At 45.1% G+C, this 16,110-nt stretch overlaps 41 non-coding genes and 7 pseudogenes across 41 annotated transcripts; all 48 read left to right on the forward strand.

Moving 5' to 3' along the window:
• The first annotated feature begins 65 nt into the window (after positions 1 to 65).
• On the forward strand, positions 66 to 184 carry LOC145076711 (5S ribosomal RNA). Its single transcript, XR_013692768.1, has one exon. It is a non-coding gene; the product is annotated as a 5S ribosomal RNA (ribosomal RNA).
• A 233-nt stretch (positions 185 to 417) lies between these two features.
• LOC145085695 (5S ribosomal RNA) lies at positions 418 to 536 on the forward strand. The gene has a single exon (XR_013700086.1). It is a non-coding gene; the product is annotated as a 5S ribosomal RNA (ribosomal RNA).
• Positions 537 to 769: 233 nt separating this feature from the next.
• Positions 770 to 888, forward strand: LOC145079132 (5S ribosomal RNA). The gene has a single exon (XR_013694655.1). It is a non-coding gene; the product is annotated as a 5S ribosomal RNA (ribosomal RNA).
• Positions 889 to 1,114: 226 nt separating this feature from the next.
• Positions 1,115 to 1,233, forward strand: LOC145085771 (5S ribosomal RNA). Its single transcript, XR_013700161.1, has one exon. It is a non-coding gene; the product is annotated as a 5S ribosomal RNA (ribosomal RNA).
• A 231-nt stretch (positions 1,234 to 1,464) lies between these two features.
• On the forward strand, positions 1,465 to 1,584 carry LOC145080092 (5S ribosomal RNA; annotated as a pseudogene).
• Positions 1,585 to 1,702: 118 nt separating this feature from the next.
• LOC145075543 (5S ribosomal RNA) lies at positions 1,703 to 1,821 on the forward strand. Its single transcript, XR_013692457.1, has one exon. It is a non-coding gene; the product is annotated as a 5S ribosomal RNA (ribosomal RNA).
• Positions 1,822 to 2,053: 232 nt separating this feature from the next.
• On the forward strand, positions 2,054 to 2,172 carry LOC145077652 (5S ribosomal RNA). Its single transcript, XR_013693348.1, has one exon. It is a non-coding gene; the product is annotated as a 5S ribosomal RNA (ribosomal RNA).
• Positions 2,173 to 2,407: 235 nt separating this feature from the next.
• LOC145076726 (5S ribosomal RNA) lies at positions 2,408 to 2,526 on the forward strand. Its single transcript, XR_013692775.1, has one exon. It is a non-coding gene; the product is annotated as a 5S ribosomal RNA (ribosomal RNA).
• Positions 2,527 to 2,759: 233 nt separating this feature from the next.
• Positions 2,760 to 2,878, forward strand: LOC145085696 (5S ribosomal RNA). Its single transcript, XR_013700087.1, has one exon. It is a non-coding gene; the product is annotated as a 5S ribosomal RNA (ribosomal RNA).
• Positions 2,879 to 3,111: 233 nt separating this feature from the next.
• LOC145079133 (5S ribosomal RNA) lies at positions 3,112 to 3,230 on the forward strand. Its single transcript, XR_013694656.1, has one exon. It is a non-coding gene; the product is annotated as a 5S ribosomal RNA (ribosomal RNA).
• A 225-nt stretch (positions 3,231 to 3,455) lies between these two features.
• Positions 3,456 to 3,574, forward strand: LOC145085773 (5S ribosomal RNA). The gene has a single exon (XR_013700163.1). It is a non-coding gene; the product is annotated as a 5S ribosomal RNA (ribosomal RNA).
• A 231-nt stretch (positions 3,575 to 3,805) lies between these two features.
• On the forward strand, positions 3,806 to 3,925 carry LOC145080093 (5S ribosomal RNA; annotated as a pseudogene).
• Positions 3,926 to 4,043: 118 nt separating this feature from the next.
• On the forward strand, positions 4,044 to 4,162 carry LOC145075550 (5S ribosomal RNA). Its single transcript, XR_013692459.1, has one exon. It is a non-coding gene; the product is annotated as a 5S ribosomal RNA (ribosomal RNA).
• Positions 4,163 to 4,395: 233 nt separating this feature from the next.
• On the forward strand, positions 4,396 to 4,514 carry LOC145076326 (5S ribosomal RNA). The gene has a single exon (XR_013692650.1). It is a non-coding gene; the product is annotated as a 5S ribosomal RNA (ribosomal RNA).
• Positions 4,515 to 4,751: 237 nt separating this feature from the next.
• Positions 4,752 to 4,870, forward strand: LOC145075288 (5S ribosomal RNA). The gene has a single exon (XR_013692404.1). It is a non-coding gene; the product is annotated as a 5S ribosomal RNA (ribosomal RNA).
• A 233-nt stretch (positions 4,871 to 5,103) lies between these two features.
• LOC145085325 (5S ribosomal RNA) lies at positions 5,104 to 5,222 on the forward strand. Its single transcript, XR_013699729.1, has one exon. It is a non-coding gene; the product is annotated as a 5S ribosomal RNA (ribosomal RNA).
• A 233-nt stretch (positions 5,223 to 5,455) lies between these two features.
• LOC145079134 (5S ribosomal RNA) lies at positions 5,456 to 5,574 on the forward strand. Its single transcript, XR_013694657.1, has one exon. It is a non-coding gene; the product is annotated as a 5S ribosomal RNA (ribosomal RNA).
• A 226-nt stretch (positions 5,575 to 5,800) lies between these two features.
• On the forward strand, positions 5,801 to 5,919 carry LOC145085774 (5S ribosomal RNA). Its single transcript, XR_013700164.1, has one exon. It is a non-coding gene; the product is annotated as a 5S ribosomal RNA (ribosomal RNA).
• Positions 5,920 to 6,150: 231 nt separating this feature from the next.
• On the forward strand, positions 6,151 to 6,270 carry LOC145080094 (5S ribosomal RNA; annotated as a pseudogene).
• A 118-nt stretch (positions 6,271 to 6,388) lies between these two features.
• LOC145075556 (5S ribosomal RNA) lies at positions 6,389 to 6,507 on the forward strand. The gene has a single exon (XR_013692460.1). It is a non-coding gene; the product is annotated as a 5S ribosomal RNA (ribosomal RNA).
• A 233-nt stretch (positions 6,508 to 6,740) lies between these two features.
• On the forward strand, positions 6,741 to 6,859 carry LOC145076328 (5S ribosomal RNA). The gene has a single exon (XR_013692651.1). It is a non-coding gene; the product is annotated as a 5S ribosomal RNA (ribosomal RNA).
• A 237-nt stretch (positions 6,860 to 7,096) lies between these two features.
• On the forward strand, positions 7,097 to 7,215 carry LOC145075297 (5S ribosomal RNA). The gene has a single exon (XR_013692405.1). It is a non-coding gene; the product is annotated as a 5S ribosomal RNA (ribosomal RNA).
• A 233-nt stretch (positions 7,216 to 7,448) lies between these two features.
• On the forward strand, positions 7,449 to 7,567 carry LOC145085326 (5S ribosomal RNA). The gene has a single exon (XR_013699730.1). It is a non-coding gene; the product is annotated as a 5S ribosomal RNA (ribosomal RNA).
• A 233-nt stretch (positions 7,568 to 7,800) lies between these two features.
• Positions 7,801 to 7,919, forward strand: LOC145079135 (5S ribosomal RNA). The gene has a single exon (XR_013694658.1). It is a non-coding gene; the product is annotated as a 5S ribosomal RNA (ribosomal RNA).
• Positions 7,920 to 8,145: 226 nt separating this feature from the next.
• On the forward strand, positions 8,146 to 8,264 carry LOC145085775 (5S ribosomal RNA). The gene has a single exon (XR_013700165.1). It is a non-coding gene; the product is annotated as a 5S ribosomal RNA (ribosomal RNA).
• Positions 8,265 to 8,497: 233 nt separating this feature from the next.
• On the forward strand, positions 8,498 to 8,616 carry LOC145079400 (5S ribosomal RNA). Its single transcript, XR_013694916.1, has one exon. It is a non-coding gene; the product is annotated as a 5S ribosomal RNA (ribosomal RNA).
• A 118-nt stretch (positions 8,617 to 8,734) lies between these two features.
• On the forward strand, positions 8,735 to 8,853 carry LOC145078849 (5S ribosomal RNA). The gene has a single exon (XR_013694379.1). It is a non-coding gene; the product is annotated as a 5S ribosomal RNA (ribosomal RNA).
• Positions 8,854 to 9,085: 232 nt separating this feature from the next.
• Positions 9,086 to 9,204, forward strand: LOC145076397 (5S ribosomal RNA). The gene has a single exon (XR_013692667.1). It is a non-coding gene; the product is annotated as a 5S ribosomal RNA (ribosomal RNA).
• A 237-nt stretch (positions 9,205 to 9,441) lies between these two features.
• LOC145074206 (5S ribosomal RNA) lies at positions 9,442 to 9,560 on the forward strand. The gene has a single exon (XR_013691746.1). It is a non-coding gene; the product is annotated as a 5S ribosomal RNA (ribosomal RNA).
• A 233-nt stretch (positions 9,561 to 9,793) lies between these two features.
• Positions 9,794 to 9,912, forward strand: LOC145079445 (5S ribosomal RNA). The gene has a single exon (XR_013694959.1). It is a non-coding gene; the product is annotated as a 5S ribosomal RNA (ribosomal RNA).
• A 226-nt stretch (positions 9,913 to 10,138) lies between these two features.
• LOC145074689 (5S ribosomal RNA) lies at positions 10,139 to 10,257 on the forward strand. Its single transcript, XR_013692005.1, has one exon. It is a non-coding gene; the product is annotated as a 5S ribosomal RNA (ribosomal RNA).
• Positions 10,258 to 10,490: 233 nt separating this feature from the next.
• LOC145080152 (5S ribosomal RNA) lies at positions 10,491 to 10,609 on the forward strand (annotated as a pseudogene).
• A 119-nt stretch (positions 10,610 to 10,728) lies between these two features.
• LOC145079155 (5S ribosomal RNA) lies at positions 10,729 to 10,847 on the forward strand. The gene has a single exon (XR_013694677.1). It is a non-coding gene; the product is annotated as a 5S ribosomal RNA (ribosomal RNA).
• Positions 10,848 to 11,080: 233 nt separating this feature from the next.
• On the forward strand, positions 11,081 to 11,199 carry LOC145076404 (5S ribosomal RNA). The gene has a single exon (XR_013692668.1). It is a non-coding gene; the product is annotated as a 5S ribosomal RNA (ribosomal RNA).
• Positions 11,200 to 11,435: 236 nt separating this feature from the next.
• Positions 11,436 to 11,554, forward strand: LOC145084938 (5S ribosomal RNA). Its single transcript, XR_013699360.1, has one exon. It is a non-coding gene; the product is annotated as a 5S ribosomal RNA (ribosomal RNA).
• Positions 11,555 to 11,787: 233 nt separating this feature from the next.
• LOC145079915 (5S ribosomal RNA) lies at positions 11,788 to 11,906 on the forward strand (annotated as a pseudogene).
• A 226-nt stretch (positions 11,907 to 12,132) lies between these two features.
• On the forward strand, positions 12,133 to 12,251 carry LOC145085776 (5S ribosomal RNA). Its single transcript, XR_013700166.1, has one exon. It is a non-coding gene; the product is annotated as a 5S ribosomal RNA (ribosomal RNA).
• Positions 12,252 to 12,487: 236 nt separating this feature from the next.
• LOC145079402 (5S ribosomal RNA) lies at positions 12,488 to 12,606 on the forward strand. Its single transcript, XR_013694918.1, has one exon. It is a non-coding gene; the product is annotated as a 5S ribosomal RNA (ribosomal RNA).
• Positions 12,607 to 12,724: 118 nt separating this feature from the next.
• Positions 12,725 to 12,843, forward strand: LOC145079156 (5S ribosomal RNA). The gene has a single exon (XR_013694678.1). It is a non-coding gene; the product is annotated as a 5S ribosomal RNA (ribosomal RNA).
• A 233-nt stretch (positions 12,844 to 13,076) lies between these two features.
• LOC145076407 (5S ribosomal RNA) lies at positions 13,077 to 13,195 on the forward strand. The gene has a single exon (XR_013692669.1). It is a non-coding gene; the product is annotated as a 5S ribosomal RNA (ribosomal RNA).
• Positions 13,196 to 13,432: 237 nt separating this feature from the next.
• Positions 13,433 to 13,551, forward strand: LOC145084917 (5S ribosomal RNA). Its single transcript, XR_013699340.1, has one exon. It is a non-coding gene; the product is annotated as a 5S ribosomal RNA (ribosomal RNA).
• A 233-nt stretch (positions 13,552 to 13,784) lies between these two features.
• LOC145079136 (5S ribosomal RNA) lies at positions 13,785 to 13,903 on the forward strand. The gene has a single exon (XR_013694659.1). It is a non-coding gene; the product is annotated as a 5S ribosomal RNA (ribosomal RNA).
• A 227-nt stretch (positions 13,904 to 14,130) lies between these two features.
• LOC145079343 (5S ribosomal RNA) lies at positions 14,131 to 14,249 on the forward strand. Its single transcript, XR_013694864.1, has one exon. It is a non-coding gene; the product is annotated as a 5S ribosomal RNA (ribosomal RNA).
• A 232-nt stretch (positions 14,250 to 14,481) lies between these two features.
• Positions 14,482 to 14,600, forward strand: LOC145079935 (5S ribosomal RNA; annotated as a pseudogene).
• A 118-nt stretch (positions 14,601 to 14,718) lies between these two features.
• On the forward strand, positions 14,719 to 14,837 carry LOC145075982 (5S ribosomal RNA). The gene has a single exon (XR_013692562.1). It is a non-coding gene; the product is annotated as a 5S ribosomal RNA (ribosomal RNA).
• Positions 14,838 to 15,068: 231 nt separating this feature from the next.
• LOC145076413 (5S ribosomal RNA) lies at positions 15,069 to 15,187 on the forward strand. The gene has a single exon (XR_013692670.1). It is a non-coding gene; the product is annotated as a 5S ribosomal RNA (ribosomal RNA).
• A 235-nt stretch (positions 15,188 to 15,422) lies between these two features.
• Positions 15,423 to 15,541, forward strand: LOC145084918 (5S ribosomal RNA). Its single transcript, XR_013699341.1, has one exon. It is a non-coding gene; the product is annotated as a 5S ribosomal RNA (ribosomal RNA).
• Positions 15,542 to 15,774: 233 nt separating this feature from the next.
• On the forward strand, positions 15,775 to 15,893 carry LOC145080054 (5S ribosomal RNA; annotated as a pseudogene).
• Positions 15,894 to 16,110: the final 217 nt, after the last annotated feature.

Raw genomic sequence — 16,110 nt, forward strand, 5'->3', positions numbered from 1 at the left:
GTACCAAAATAAAGGAGGTTCTGCGTCTGGTAACACATAAAAGCAATAAACATGGATAGTATTTCGGGTGCGATCATACCAACACTAATGCACCGGATCCCATCAGAACTCCGCAGTTAAGTGTGCCTAGGCGAGAGTAGTACTAGGATTGGTGACCCCCTGGGAAGTCCTCGTGTTGCACCCCCTTTTTAGTTTGTCCGTTTGCGTTATTTTTTTACATTTTACGTGCAGCTTTTTGGTTTTTTTCCTTTCTTTCTTGCTATTTCTATGCTCGGGTGCCCTCCGGTTCATGGTTGATGGTTTTCGTATTTCTGGAACGGAGCCGATCGGTCACGTAGGTCCCACGCCCCGCGTACCAAAACAAAGGAGGTTCTGCGTCTGGTAACACATAAAAGCAATAAACATGGATAGTATTTCGGGTACGATCATACCAGCACTAATACACCGGATCCCATCAGAACTCCGCAGTTAAGCGTGCTTGGGCGAGAGTAGTACCAGGATTGGTGACCCCCTGGGAAGTCCTCGTGTTGCACCCCCTTTTTAGTTTGTCCGTTTGCATTTTTTTTTACATTTTACGTGCGGTTTTTTGGTTTTTTTTCCTTTCTTTCTTGCTATTTCTATGCTCGGGTGCCCTCCGGTAAATGGTTCATGGTTTTCGTATTTTTGGAACGGAGCCGATCGGCCACATGGGTCCCACGCCCCGCGTACCAAAACAAAGAAGGTTCTGCGTCTTGTAACACATAAAAGCAATAAACATGGAGAGTATTTCGTGTGCGATCATACCAGCACTAATGCACCGAATCCCATCAGAACTCCGCAGTTAAGCGTGCTTGGGCAAGAGTAGTACAAGGATGGGTGACACCCTGGGAAGTGCTCGTGTTGCACCCTCTTTTTCGTTGTGCGTTTGCATTTTTTTTTTTACATTTTACGTGCTGTTTTTTTTTCCTTTCTTTCTGCTATTTCTATGCTCGGGTGCCTTCCGGTTTATGGTTGATGGTTTTCGTATTTTTGGAACGGAGCCGATCGGTCACGTGGATCCCACGCCCCGCGTACAAAAACAAAGGAGATTCTGCATCTTGTAACACATAAAAGCAATAAACATGGATATTATTTTGGGTGTGATCATAACAGCACTAATGCACCGGATCCCATCAGAACTCCGCAGTTAAGCGTGCTTGGGCGAGAGTAGTACTAGGATGGGTGACCCCCTGGTAAGTCCTCGTGTTGCACCCCCTTTTTCGTTGTCCGTTTGCGTTTTTTTTCCATTTTATGTGCGGTTTTTAGGTTTTTTTTCCTTTCTTTCTTGCTATTTCTATGCTCGGGTTCCCTCCGGTTCATGGTTCATTGTTTTCATATTTTTGGAACGGAGCCGATCGGTCACTTGGGTCCCACGCCCCGCGTACCAAAACAAAGTAGGCTCTGCGTCTTGTAACACATAAAAGAAATAAACATGGATAGTATTTCGTGTGCTATTATACCAGCACTAATGCACCGAATCCCATCAGAACTTAACAGTTAAGCGTGCTTGGGCGAGAGGAGTACAAGGATGGGTGACCCCCCTGGGAAGTGCTCGTGTTGCACCCTCTTTTTCGTTGTCCGTTTGCATTTTTTTTAACATTTTACGTGCGGTTTTTTAGTTTTTTTTCCTTTCTTTCTGGCTATTTCTATGCTCGGGTGCCTTCCGGTTCATGGTTATTATTTTGGGTGTGATCATAACAGCACTAATGCACCGGATCCCATCAGAACTCCGCAGTTAAGCGTGCTTGGGCGAGAGTAGTACTTGGATTGGTGACCCCCTGGGAAGTCCTCGTGTTGCACCTTGTTTTTCGTTCTCCGTTTGCATTTTTTTTTTACATTTTACATGTTGTTTTTTGGTTTTTTTCCTTTCTTTCTGGCTATTTCTATGCTCGTGTGCCTTCCGGTTTATGGTTGATGGTTTTCGTATTTTTGGAACGGAGCCGATCGGTCACGTGGATCTCACTTCCCGCGTACAAAAACAAAGGAGATTATGCGTCTTGTAACACATAAAAGCAATAAACATGGATATTATTTTGGGTGTGATCATAACAGCACTAATGCACCGGATCCCATTAGAATTCCGCAGTTAAGCGTGCTTGGGCGAGAGTAGTACTTGGATTGGTGACCCCCTGGGAAGTCCTCGTGTTGCACCCTTCTTTTTCGTTGTCCGTTTGCGTTGTTTTTTTTTACATTTTACGTGCGGTTTTTTGGTTTTTTTCCATTCTTTCTTGCTATTTCTATGCTCGGGTGCCCTCCGGTTCATGGTTGATGGTTTTCGTATTTTTGGAACGGAGCCGATCAGTCACGTAGGTCTCACGCCCCGCGTACCAAAATAAAGGAGGTTCTGCGTCTGGTAACACATAAAAGCAATAAACATGGATAGTATTTCGGGTGCGATCATACCAACACTAATGCACCGGATCCCATCAGAACTCCGCAGTTAAGTGTGCCTAGGCGAGAGTAGTACTAGGATTGGTGACCCCCTGGGAAGTCCTCGTGTTGCACCCCCTTTTTAGTTTGTCCGTTTGCGTTATTTTTTTACATTTTACGTGCAGCTTTTTGGTTTTTTTCCTTTCTTTCTTGCTATTTCTATGCTCGGGTGCCCTCCGGTTCATGGTTGATGGTTTTCGTATTTCTGGAACGGAGCCGATCGGTCACGTAGGTCCCACGCCCCGCGTACCAAAACAAAGGAGGTTCTGCGTCTGGTAACACATAAAAGCAATAAACATGGATAGTATTTCGGGTACGATCATACCAGCACTAATACACCGGATCCCATCAGAACTCCGCAGTTAAGCGTGCTTGGGCGAGAGTAGTACCAGGATTGGTGACCCCCTGGGAAGTCCTCGTGTTGCACCCCCTTTTTAGTTTGTCCGTTTGCATTTTTTTTTACATTTTACGTGCGGTTTTTTGGTTTTTTTTCCTTTCTTTCTTGCTATTTCTATGCTCGGGTGCCCTCCGGTAAATGGTTCATGGTTTTCGTATTTTTGGAACGGAGCCGATCGGCCACATGGGTCCCACGCCCCGCGTACCAAAACAAAGAAGGTTCTGCGTCTTGTAACACATAAAAGCAATAAACATGGAGAGTATTTCGTGTGCGATCATACCAGCACTAATGCACCGAATCCCATCAGAACTCCGCAGTTAAGCGTGCTTGGGCAAGAGTAGTACAAGGATGGGTGACACCCTGGGAAGTGCTCGTGTTGCACCCTCTTTTTCGTTGTGCGTTTGCATTTTTTTTTTACATTTTACGTGCTGTTTTTTTTCCTTTCTTTCTGGCTATTTCTATGCTCGGGTGCCTTCCGGTTTATGGTTGATGGTTTTCGTATTTTTGGAACGGAGCCGATCGGTCACGTGGATCCCACGCCCCACGTACAAAAACAAAGGAGATTCTGCATCTTGTAACACATAAAAGCAATAAACATGGATATTATTTTGGGTGTGATCATAACAGCACTAATGCACCGGATCCCATCAGAACTCCGCAGTTAAGCGTGCTTGGGCGAGAGTAGTACTAGGATGGGTGACCCCCTGGTAAGTCCTCGTGTTGCACCCCCTTTTTCGTTGTCCGTTTGCGTTTTTTTTCCATTTTATGTGCGGTTTTTAGGTTTTTTTTCCTTTCTTTCTTGCTATTTCTATGCTCGGGTTCCCTCCGGTTCATGGTTCATTGTTTTCATATTTTTGGAACGGAGCCGATCGGTCACTTGGGTCCCACGCCCCGCGTACCAAAACAAAGTAGGCTCTGCGTCTTGTAACACATAAAAGAAATAAACATGGATAGTATTTCGTGTGCTATTATACCAGCACTAATGCACCGAATCCCATCAGAACTTAACAGTTAAGCGTGCTTGGGCGAGAGGAGTACAAGGATGGGTGACCCCCCTGGGAAGTGCTCGTGTTGCACCCTCTTTTTCGTTGTCCGTTTGCATTTTTTTTAACATTTTACGTGCGGTTTTTTAGTTTTTTTTCCTTTCTTTCTGGCTATTTCTATGCTCGGGTGCCTTCCGGTTCATGGTTATTATTTTGGGTGTGATCATAACAGCACTAATGCACCGGATCCCATCAGAACTCCGCAGTTAAGCGTGCTTGGGCGAGAGTAGTACTTGGATTGGTGACCCCCTGGGAAGTCCTCGTGTTGCACCTTCTTTTTCGTTCTCCGTTTGCATTTTTTTTTTTACATTTTACATGTTGTTTTTTGGTTTTTTTCCTTTCTTTCTGGCTATTTCTATGCTCGTGTGCCTTCCGGTTTATGGTTGATGGTTTTCGTATTTTTGGAACGGAGCCGATCGGTCACGTGGATCTCACTCCCCGCGTACAAAAACAAAGGAGATTATGCGTCTTGTAACACATAAAAGCAATAAACATGGATATTATTTTGTGTGTGATCATAACAGCACTAATGCACCGGATCCCATTAGAACTCCGCAGTTAAGCGTGCTTGGGCGAGAGTAGTACTTGGATTGGTGACCACCTGGGAAGTCCTCGTGTTGCACCCTTCTTTTTCGTTGTCCGTTTGCGTTGTTTTTTTTTACATTTTACGTGCGGTTTTTTGGTTTTTTTTTCCATTCTTTCTTGCTATTTCTATGCTCGGGTGCCCTCCGGTTCATGGTTGATGGTTTTCGTATTTTTGGAACGGAGCCGATCAGTCACGTAGGTCCCACGCCCCGCGTACCAAAATAAAGGAGATTCTGCGTCTGGTAACACATAAAAGCAATAAACATGGATAGTATTTCGGGTGCGATCATACCAACACTAATGCACCGGATCCCATCAGAACTCCGCAGTTAAGCGTGCCTAGGCGAGAGTAGTACTAGGATTGGTGACCCCCTGGGAAGTCCTCGTGTTGCACCCCCTTTTTAGTTTGTCCGTTTGCGTTATTTTTTTACATTTTACGTGCAACTTTTTGGTTTTTTTCCTTTCTTTCTTGCTATTTCTATGCTCGGGTGCCCTCCGGTTCATGGTTGATGGTTTTCGTATTTCTGGAACGGAGCCGATCGGTCACGTAGGTCCCACGCCCCGTGTACCAAAACAAAGGAGGTTCTGCGTCTGGTAACACATAAAAGCAATAAACATGGATAGTATTTCGGGTGCGATCAAACCAGCACTAATACACCGGATCCCATCAGAACTCCGCAGTTAAGCGTGCTTGGGCGAGAGTAGTACTAGGATTGGTGACCCCCTGGGAAGTCCTCGTGTTGCACCCCCTTTTTAGTTTGTCCGTTTGCATTTTTTTTTACATTTTACGTGCGGTTTTTTGGTTTTTTTTCCTTTGTTTCTTGCTATTTCTATGCTCGGGTGCCCTCCGGTAAATGGTTCATGGTTTTCGTATTTTTGGAACGGAGCCGATCGGTCACATGGGTCCCACGCCCCGCGTACCAAAACAAAGAAGGTTCTGCGTCTTGTAACACATAAAAGCAATAAACATGGAGAGTATTTCGTGTGCGATCATACCAGCACTAATGCACCGAATCCCATCAGAACTCCGCAGTTAAGCGTGCTTGGGCAAGAGTAGTACAAGGATGGGTGACACCCTGGGAAGTGCTCGTGTTGCACCCTCTTTTTCGTTGTGCGTTTGCATTTTTTTTTACATTTTACGTGCTGTTTTTTTTTTCCTTTCTTTCTGGCTATTTCTATGCTCGGGTGCCTTCCGGTTTATGGTTGATGGTTTTCGTATTTTTGGAACGGAGTCGATCGGTCACGTGGATCCCACGCCCCGCGTACAAAAACAAAGGAGATTCTGCATCTTGTAACACATAAAAGCAATAAACATGGATATTATTTTGGGTGTGATCATAACAGCACTAATGCACCGGATCCCATCAGAACTCCGCAGTTAAGCGTGCTTGGGCGAGAGTAGTACTAGGATGGGTGACCCCCTGGTAAGTCCTCGTGTTGCACCCCCTTTTTCGTTGTCCGTTTGCGTTTTTTTTCCATTTTATGTGCGGTTTTTAGGTTTTTTTTCCTTTCTTTCTTGCTATTTCTATGCTCGGGTTCCCTCCGGTTCATGGTTCATTGTTTTCATATTTTTGGAACGGAGCCGATCGGTCACTTGGGTCCCACGCCCCGCGTACCAAAACAAAGTAGGCTCTGCGTCTTGTAACACATAAAAGAAATAAACATGGATAGTATTTCGTGTGCTATTATACCAGCACTAATGCACCGAATCCCATCAGAACTTAACAGTTAAGCGTGCTTGGGCGAGAGGAGTACAAGGATGGGTGACCCCCCTGGGAAGTGCTCGTGTTGCACCCTCTTTTTCGTTGTCCGTTTGCATTTTTTTTAACATTTTACGTGCGGTTTTTTAGTTTTTTTTCCTTTCTTTCTGGCTATTTCTATGCTCGGGTGCCTTCCGGTTCATGGTTATTATTTTGGGTGTGATCATAACAGCACTAATGCACCGGATCCCATCAGAACTCCGCAGTTAAGCGTGCTTGGGCGAGAGTAGTACTTGGATTGGTGACCCCCTGGGAAGTCCTCGTGTTGCACCTTCTTTTTCGTTCTCCGTTTGCATTTTTTTTTTTACATTTTACATGTTGTTTTTTGGTTTTTTTCCTTTCTTTCTGGCTATTTCTATGCTCGTGTGCCTTCCGGTTTATGGTTGATGGTTTTCGTATTTTTGGAACGGAGCCGATCGGTCACGTGGATCTCACTCCCCGCGTACAAAAACAAAGGAGATTATGCGTCTTGTAACACATAAAAGCAATAAACATGGATATTATTTTGTGTGTGATCATAACAGCACTAATGCACCGGATCCCATTAGAACTCCGCAGTTAAGCGTGCTTGGGCGAGAGTAGTACTTGGATTGGTGACCACCTGGGAAGTCCTCGTGTTGCACCCTTCTTTTTCGTTGTCCGTTTGCGTTGTTTTTTTTTACATTTTACGTGCGGTTTTTTGGTTTTTTTTTCCATTCTTTCTTGCTATTTCTATGCTCGGGTGCCCTCCGGTTCATGGTTGATGGTTTTCGTATTTTTGGAACGGAGCCGATCAGTCACGTAGGTCCCACGCCCCGCGTACCAAAATAAAGGAGATTCTGCGTCTGGTAACACATAAAAGCAATAAACATGGATAGTATTTCGGGTGCGATCATACCAACACTAATGCACCGGATCCCATCAGAACTCCGCAGTTAAGCGTGCCTAGGCGAGAGTAGTACTAGGATTGGTGACCCCCTGGGAAGTCCTCGTGTTGCACCCCCTTTTTAGTTTGTCCGTTTGCGTTATTTTTTTACATTTTACGTGCAACTTTTTGGTTTTTTTCCTTTCTTTCTTGCTATTTCTATGCTCGGGTGCCCTCCGGTTCATGGTTGATGGTTTTCGTATTTCTGGAACGGAGCCGATCGGTCACGTAGGTCCCACGCCCCGTGTACCAAAACAAAGGAGGTTCTGCGTCTGGTAACACATAAAAGCAATAAACATGGATAGTATTTCGGGTGCGATCAAACCAGCACTAATACACCGGATCCCATCAGAACTCCGCAGTTAAGCGTGCTTGGGCGAGAGTAGTACTAGGATTGGTGACCCCCTGGGAAGTCCTCGTGTTGCACCCCCTTTTTAGTTTGTCCGTTTGCATTTTTTTTTACATTTTACGTGCGGTTTTTTGGTTTTTTTTCCTTTGTTTCTTGCTATTTCTATGCTCGGGTGCCCTCCGGTAAATGGTTCATGGTTTTCGTATTTTTGGAACGGAGCCGATCGGTCACATGGGTCCCACGCCCCGCGTACCAAAACAAAGAAGGTTCTGCGTCTTGTAACACATAAAAGCAATAAACATGGAGAGTATTTCGTGTGCGATCATACCAGCACTAATGCACCGAATCCCATCAGAACTCCGCAGTTAAGCGTGCTTGGGCAAGAGTAGTACAAGGATGGGTGACACCCTGGGAAGTGCTCGTGTTGCACCCTCTTTTTCGTTGTGCGTTTGCATTTTTTTTTACATTTTACGTGCTGTTTTTTTTTTCCTTTCTTTCTGGCTATTTCTATGCTCGGGTGCCTTCCGGTTTATGGTTGATGGTTTTCGTATTTTTGGAACGGAGTCGATCGGTCACGTGGATCCCACGCCCCGCGTACAAAAACAAAGGAGATTCTGCATCTTGTAACACATAAAAGCAATAAACATGGATATTATTTTGGGTGTGATCATAACAGCACTAATGCACCGGATCCCATCAGAACTCCGCAGTTAAGCGTGCTTGGGCGAGAGTAGTACTAGGATGGGTGACCCCCTGGTAAGTCCTCGTGTTGCACCCCCTTTTTCGTTGTCCGTTTGCGTTTTTTTTTCCATTTTACGTGCGGTTTTTAGGTTTTTTTTTCCTTTCTTTCTTGCTATTTCTATGCTCGGGTTCCCTCCGGTTCATGGTTCATTGTTTTCATATTTTTGGAACGGAGCCGATCGGTCACTTGGGTCCCACGCCCCGCGTACCAAAACAAAGTAGGCTCTGCGTCTTGTAGCACATAAAAGAAATAAACATGGCTAGTATTTCGTGTGCTATTATACCAGCACTAATGCACCGAATCCCATCAGAACTTAACAGTTAAGCGTGCTTGGGCGAGAGGAGTACAAGGATGGGTGACCCCCTGGGAAGTGCTCGTGTTGCACCCTCTTTTTCGTTGTCCGTTTGCATTTTTTTTAACATTTTACGTGCGGTTTTTTGGTTTTTTTTCCTTTCTTTCTGGCTATTTCTATGCTCGGGTACCTTCCGGTTCATGGTTATTATTTTGGGTGTGATCATAACAGCACTAATGCACCGGATCCCATCAGAACTCCGCAGTTAAGCGTCCTTGGGCGAGAGTAGTACTTGGATTGGTGACCCCCTGCGAAGTCCTCGTGTTGCACCCTCTTTTTCGTTATCCGTTTGCATTTTTTTTTACATTTTACATGTTGTTTTTTGGTTTTTTTTCCTTTCTTTCTGGCTATTTCTATGCTCGTGTGCCTTCCGGTTTATGGTTGATGGTTTTCGTATTTTTGGAATGGAGCCGATCGGTCACGTGGATCCCACGCCCCGCGTACAAAGAAAAAGGAGATTATGCGTCTTGTAACACATAAAAGCAATAAACATGGATATTATTTTGGGTGTGATCGTAACAGCACTAATGCACCGGATCCCATCAGAACTCCGCAGTTAAGCGTGCTTGGGCGAGAGTAGTACTTGGATTGGTGACCCCCTGGGAAGTCCTCGTGTTGCACCCTCCTTTTTCGTTGTCCGTTTGCGTTGTTTTTTTTTACATTTTACGTGCGGTTTTTTGGTTTTTTTTTCCATTCTTTCTTGCTATTTCTATGCTCGGGTGCCCTCCGGTTCATGGTTGATGGTTTTCGTATTTTTGGAACGGAGCCGATCAGTCACGTAGGTCCCACGCCCCGCGTACCAAAACAAAGGAGGTTCTGCGTCTGGTAACACATAAAAGCAATAAACATGGATAGTATTTCGGGTGCGATCATACCAGCACTAATGCACCGGATCCCATCAGAACGCCGCAGTTAAGCGTGCTTGGGCAAGAGTAGTACTAGGATTGGTGACCCCCTGGGAAGTCCTCGTGTTGCACCCCCTTTTTAGTTTGTCCGTTTGCATTTTTTTTTACATTTTACGTGCGGTTTTTTGGTTTTTTTTCCTTTCTTTCTTGCTATTTCTATGCTCGGGTGCCCTCCGGTAAATGCTTCATGGTTTTCGTATTTTTGGAACGGAGCCGATCGGTCACATGGGTCCCACGCCCCGCGTACCAAAACAAAGAAGGTTCTGCGTCTTGTAACACATAAAAGCAATAAACATGGGGAGTATTTCATGTGCGATCATACCAGCACTAATGCACCGAATCCCATCAGAACTCCGCAGTTAAGCGTGCTTGGGCAAGAGTAGTACAAGGATGGGTGACACCCTGGGAAGTGCTCGTGTTGCACCCTCTTTTTCGTTGTGCGTTTGCATTTTTTTTTTACATTTTACGTGCTGTTTTTTTTTCCTTTCTTTCTGGCTATTTCTATGCTCGGGTGCCTTCCGGTTTATGGTTGATGGTTTTCGTATTTTTGGAACGGAGCCGATCGGTCACGTGGATCCCACGCCCCGCGTACAAAAACAAAGGAGATTCTGCATCTTGTAACACATAAAAGCAATAAACATGGATATTATTTTGGGTGTGATCATAACAGCACTAATGCACCGGATCCCATCTGAACTCTGCAGTTAAGCGTGCTTGGGCGAGAGTAGTACTAGGATGGGTGACCCCCTGGTAAGTCCTCGTGTTGCACCCCCTTTTTCGTTGTCCGTTTGCATTTTCTTTTCCATTTTACGTGCGGTTTTTAGGTTTTTTTTTCCTTTCTTTCTTGCTATTTCTATGCTCGGGTTCCCTCCGGTTAATGGTTCATTGTTTTCATATTTTTGGAACGGAGCCGATCGGTCACTTGGGTCCCACGCCCCGCGTACCAAAACAAAGTAGGCTCTGCGTCTTGTAACACATAAAAGAAATAAACATGGATAGTATTTCGTGTGCTATTATACCAGCACTAATGCACCGAATCCCATCAGAACTTAACAGTTAAGCGTGCTTGGGCGAGAGGAGTACAAGGATGGGTGACCCCCTGGGAAGTGCTCTTGTTGCACCCTCTTTTTCGTTGTCCGTTTGCATTTTTTTTAACATTTTACGTGCGGTTTTTTGGTTTTTTTTTCCTTTCTTTCTGGCTATTTCTATGCTCGGGTGCCTTCCGGTTCATGGTTATTATTTTGGGTGTGATCATAACAGCACTAATGCACCGGATCCCATCAGAACTCCGCAGTTCAGCGTCCTTGGGCGAGAGTAGTACTTGGATTGGTGACCCCCTGGGAAGTCCTCGTGTTGCACCCTCTTTTCCGTTCTCCGTTTGCATTTTTTTTTTACATTTTACATGTTGTTTTTTGGTTTTTTTTCCTTTCTTTCTGGCTATTTCTATGCTCGTGTGCCTTCCGGTTTATGGTTGATGGTTTTCGTATTTTTGGAACGGAGCCGATCGGTCACGTGGATCCCACGCCCCGCGTACAAAGACAAAGGAGATTATGCGTCTTGTAACACATAAAAGCAATAAACATGGATATTATTTTGGGTGTGATCGTAACAGCACTAATGCACCGGATCCCATCAGAACTCCGCAGTTAAGCGTGCTTGGGCGAGAGTAGTACTTGGATTGGTGACCCCCTGGGAAGTCCTCGTGTTGCACCCTACTTTTTCGTTGTCCGTTTGCGTTGTTTTTTTTTACATTTTACGTGCGGTTTTTTGGTTTTTTTTCCATTCTTTCTTGCTATTTCTATGCTCGGGTGCCCTCCGGTTCATGGTTGATGGTTTTCGTATTTTTGGAACGGAGCCGATCAGTCACGTAGGTCCCACGCCCCGCGTACCAAAACAAAGGAGGTTCTGCGTCTGGTAACACATAAAAGCAATAAACATGGATAGTATTTCGGGTGCGATCATACCAGCACTAATGCACCGGATCCCATCAGAACTCCGTAGTTAAGCGTGCTTGGGCGAGAGTAGTACTAGGATTGGTGACCCCCTGGGAAGTCCTCGTGTTGCACCCCCTTTTTAGTTTGTCCGTTTGCATTTTTTTTTACATTTTACGTGCGGTTTTTTGGTTTTTTTTCCTTTCTTTCTTGCTATTTCTATGCTCGGGTGCCCTCCCGTAAATGGTTCATGGTTTTCGTATTTTTGGAACGGAGCCGATCGGTCAAATGGGTCCCACGCCCCGCGTACCAAAACTAAGAAGGTTCTGCGTCTTGTAACACATAAAAGCAATAAACATGGAGAGTATTTCGTGTCCGATCATACCAGCACTAATGCACCGAATCCCATCAGAACTCCGCAGTTAAGCGTGCTTGGGCAAGAGTAGTACAAGGATGGGTGACACCCTGGGAAGTGCTCGTGTTGCACCCTCTTTTTCGTTGTGCGTTTGCATTTTTTTTTTACATTTTACGTGCTGTTTTTTTTTCCTTTCTTTCTGGCTATTTCTATGCTCGGGTGCCTTCCGGTTTATGGTTGATGGTTTTCGTATTTTTGGAACGGAGCCGATCGGTCACGTGGATCCCACGCCCCGCGTACAAAAACAAAGGAGATTCTGCATCTTGTAACACATAAAAGCAATAAACATGGATATTATTTTGGGTGTGATCATAACAGCACTAATGCACCGGATCCCATCAGAACTCCGCAGTTAAGCGTGCTTGGGCGAGAGTAGTACTAGGATGGGTGACCCCCTGGTAAGTCCTCGTGTTGCACCCCCTTTTTCGTTGTCCGTTTGCATTTTCTTTTCCATTTTACGTGCGGTTTTTAGGTTTTTTTTTTTTCCTTTCTTTCTTGCTATTTCTATGCTCGGGTTCCCTCCGGTTCATGGTTCATTGTTTTCATATTTTTGGAACGGAGCCGATCGGTCACTTGGGTCCCACGCCCCGCATACCAAAACAAAGTAGGCTCTGCGTCTTGTAACACATAAAAGAAATAAACATGGATAGTATTTCGTGTGCTATTATACCAGCACTAATGCACCGAATCCCATCAGAACTTAACAGTTAAGCGTGCTTGGGCGAGAGGAGTACAAGGATGGGTGACCCCCTGGGAAGTGCTCGTGTTGCACCCTCTTTTTCGTTGTTCGTTTGCATTTTTTTTAACATTTTACGTGCGGTTTTTTGGTTTTTTTTCCTTTCTTTCTGGCTATTTCTATGCTCGGGTGCCTTCCGGTTCATGGTTATTATTTTGGGTGTGATCATAACAGCACTAATGCACCGGATCCCATCAGAACTCCGCAGTTCAGCGTCCTTGGGCGAGAGTAGTACTTGGATTGGTGACCCCCTGGGAAGTCCTCGTGTTGCACCCTCTTTTCCGTTCTCCGTTTGCATTATTTTTTTACATTTTACATGTTGTTTTTTGGTTTTTTTTCCTTTCTTTCTGGCTATTTCTATGCTCGTGTGCCTTCCGGTTTATGGTTGATGGTTTTCGTATTTTTGGAACGGAGCCGATCGGTCACGTGGATCCCACGCCCCGCGTACAAAGACAAAGGAGATTATGCGTCTTGTAACACATAAAAGCAATAAACATGGATATTATTTTGGGTGTGATCGTAACAGCACTAATGCACCGGATCCCATCAGAACTCCGCAGTTAAGCGTGCTTGGGCGAGAGTAGTACTTGGATTGGTGACCCCCTGGGAAGTCCTCGTGTTGCACCCTCCTTTTTCGTTGTCCGTTTGCGTTGTTTTTTTTTACATTTTACGTGCGGTTTTTTGGTTTTTTTTTCCATTCTTTCTTGCTAATTCTATGCTCGGGTGCCCTCCGGTTCATGGTTGATGGTTTTCGTATTTTTGGAACGGAGCCGATCAGTCACGTAGGTCCCACGCCCCGCGTACCAAAACAAAGGAGGTTCTGCGTCTGGTAACACATAAAAGCAATAAACATGGATAGTATTTCGGGTGCGATCATACCAGCACTAATGCACCGGATCCCATCAGAACTCCGCAGTTAAGCGTGCTTGGGCGAGAGTAGTACTAGGATTGGTGACCCCCTGGGAAGTCCTCGTGTTGCACCCCCTTTTTAGTTTGTCCGTTTGCATTTTTTTTTACATTTTACCTGCGGTTTTTTGGTTTTTTTTCCTTTCTTTCTTGCTATTTCTATGCTCGGGTGCCCTCCGGTAAATGGTTCATGGTATTCGTATTTTTGGAACGGAGCCGATCGGTCACATGGGTCCCATGCCCCGCGTACCAAAACAAAGAAGGTTCTGCGTCTTGTAACACATAAAAGCAATAAACATGGAGAGTATTTCGTGTGCGATCATACCAGCACTAATGCACCGAATCCCATCAGAACTCCGCAGTTAAGCGTGCTTGGGCAAGAGTAGTACAAGGATGGGTGACACCCTGGGAAGTGCTCGTGTTGCACCCTCTTTTTCGTTGTGCGTTTGCATTTTTTTTTTTACATTTTACGTGCTGTTTTTTTTTCCTTTCTTTCTGGCTATTTCTATGCTCGGGTGCCTTCCGGTTTATGGTTGATGGTTTTCGTATTTTTGGAACGGAGCCGATCGGTCACGTGGATCCCACGCCCCGCGTACAAAAACAAAGGAGATTCTGCATCTTGTAACACATAAAAGCAATAAACATGGATATTATTTTGGGTGTGATCATAACAGCACTAATGCACCGGATCCCATCAGAACTCCGCAGTTAAGCTTCCTTGGTCGAGAGTAGTACTAGGATGGGTGACCCCCTGGTAAGTCCTCGTGTTGCACCCCCTTTTTCGTTGTCCGTTTGCGTTTTTTTTTCCATTTTACGTGCGGTTTTTAGGTTTTTTTTCCTTTCTTTCTTGCTATTTCTATGCTCGGGTTCCCTCCGGTTCATGGTTCATTGTTTTCATATTTTTGGAACGGAGTCGATCGGTCACTTGGGTCCCACGCCCCGCGTACCAAAACAAAGTAGGCTCTGCGTCTTGTAACACATAAAAGAAATAAACATGGATAGTATTTTGTGTGCTATTATACTAGCACTAATGCACCGAATCCCATCAGAACTTAACAGTTAAGCGTGCTTGGGCGAGAGGAGTACAAGGATGGGTGACCCCATGGGAAGTGCTCGTGTTGCACCCTCTTTTTCGTTGTCCGTTTGCATTTTTTTTAAAATTTTACGTGCGGTTTTTTGGTTTTTTTTCCTTTCTTTCTGGCTATTTCTATGCTCGGGTGCCTTCCGGTTCATGGTTATAATTTTGGGTGTGTTCATAACAGCACTAATGCACCGGATCCCATCAGAACTCCGCAGTTAAGCGTGCTTGGGCGAGAGTAGTACTTGGATTGGTGACCCCCTGGGAAGTCCTCGTGTTGCACCCTCTTTTTCGTTCTCCGTTTGCATTTTTTTTTACATTTTACATGTTGTTTTTTGGTTTTTTTCCTTTCTTTCTGGCTATTTCTATGCTCGTGTGCCTTCCGGTTTATGGTTGATGGTTTTCGTATTTTTGGAACGGAGCCGATCGGTCACGTGGATCCCACGCCCCGCGTACAAAGACAAAGGAGATTATGCGTCTTGTAACACATAAAAGCAATAAACATGGATATTATTTTGGGTGTGATCGTAACAGCACTAATGCACCGGATCCCATCAGAACTCCGCAGTTAAGCGTGCTTGGGCGAGAGTAGTACTTGGATTGGTGACCCCCTGGGAAGTCCTCGTGTTGCACCCTCCTTTTTCGTTGTCCGTTTGCGTTGTTTTTTTTTACATTTTACGTGCACTGTTTTGGTTTTTTTCCATTCTTTCTTGCTATTTCTATGCTCGGGTGCCCTCCGGTTCATGGTTGATGGTTTTCGTATTTTTGGAACGGAGCCGATCAGTCACGTAGGTCCCACGCCCCGCGTACCAAAACAAAGGAGGTTCTGCGTCTGGTAACACATAAAAGCAATAAACATGGATAGTATTTCGGGTGCGATCATACCAGCACTAATGCACCGGATCCCATCAGAACTCCGCAGTTAAGCGTGCTTGGGCGAGAGTAGTACTAGGATTGGTGACCCCCTGGGAAGTCCTCGTGTTGCACCCCCTTTTTAGTTTGTCCGTTTGCATTTTTTTTTACATTTTACGTGCGGTTTTTTGGTTTTTTTTCCTTTCTTTCTTGCTATTTCTATGCTCGGGTGCCCTCCGGTAAATGGTTCATGGTTTTCGTATTTTTGGAACGGAGCCGATCGGTCACATGGGTCCCATGCCCCGCGTACCAAAACAAAGAAGGTTCTGCGTCTTGTAACACATAAAAGCAATAAACATGGAGAGTATTTCGTGTGCGATCATACCAGCACTAATGCACCGAATCCCATCAGAACTCCGCAGTTAAGCGTGCTTGGGCAAGAGTAGGACAAGGATGGGTGACACCCTGGGAAGTGCTCGTGTTGCACCCTCTTTTTCGTTGTGCGTTTGCATTTTTTTTTTTACATTTTACGTGCTGTTTTTTTTTCCTTTCTTTCTGGCTATTTTTATGCTCGGGTGCCTTCCGGTTTATGGTTGATGGTTTTCGTATTTTTGGAACGGAGTCGATCGGTCACGTGGATCCCACGCCCCGCGTACAAAAACAAAGGGGATTCTGCATCTTGTAACACATAAAAGCAATAAACATGG

The sequence above is a fragment of the Lactuca serriola genome, chromosome 1 (genome assembly GCF_051521515.1).
Source record: "Lactuca serriola cultivar US96UC23 chromosome 1, Lser_US96UC23_V15, whole genome shotgun sequence".
NCBI lineage: Eukaryota > Viridiplantae > Streptophyta > Magnoliopsida > Asterales > Asteraceae > Lactuca > Lactuca serriola.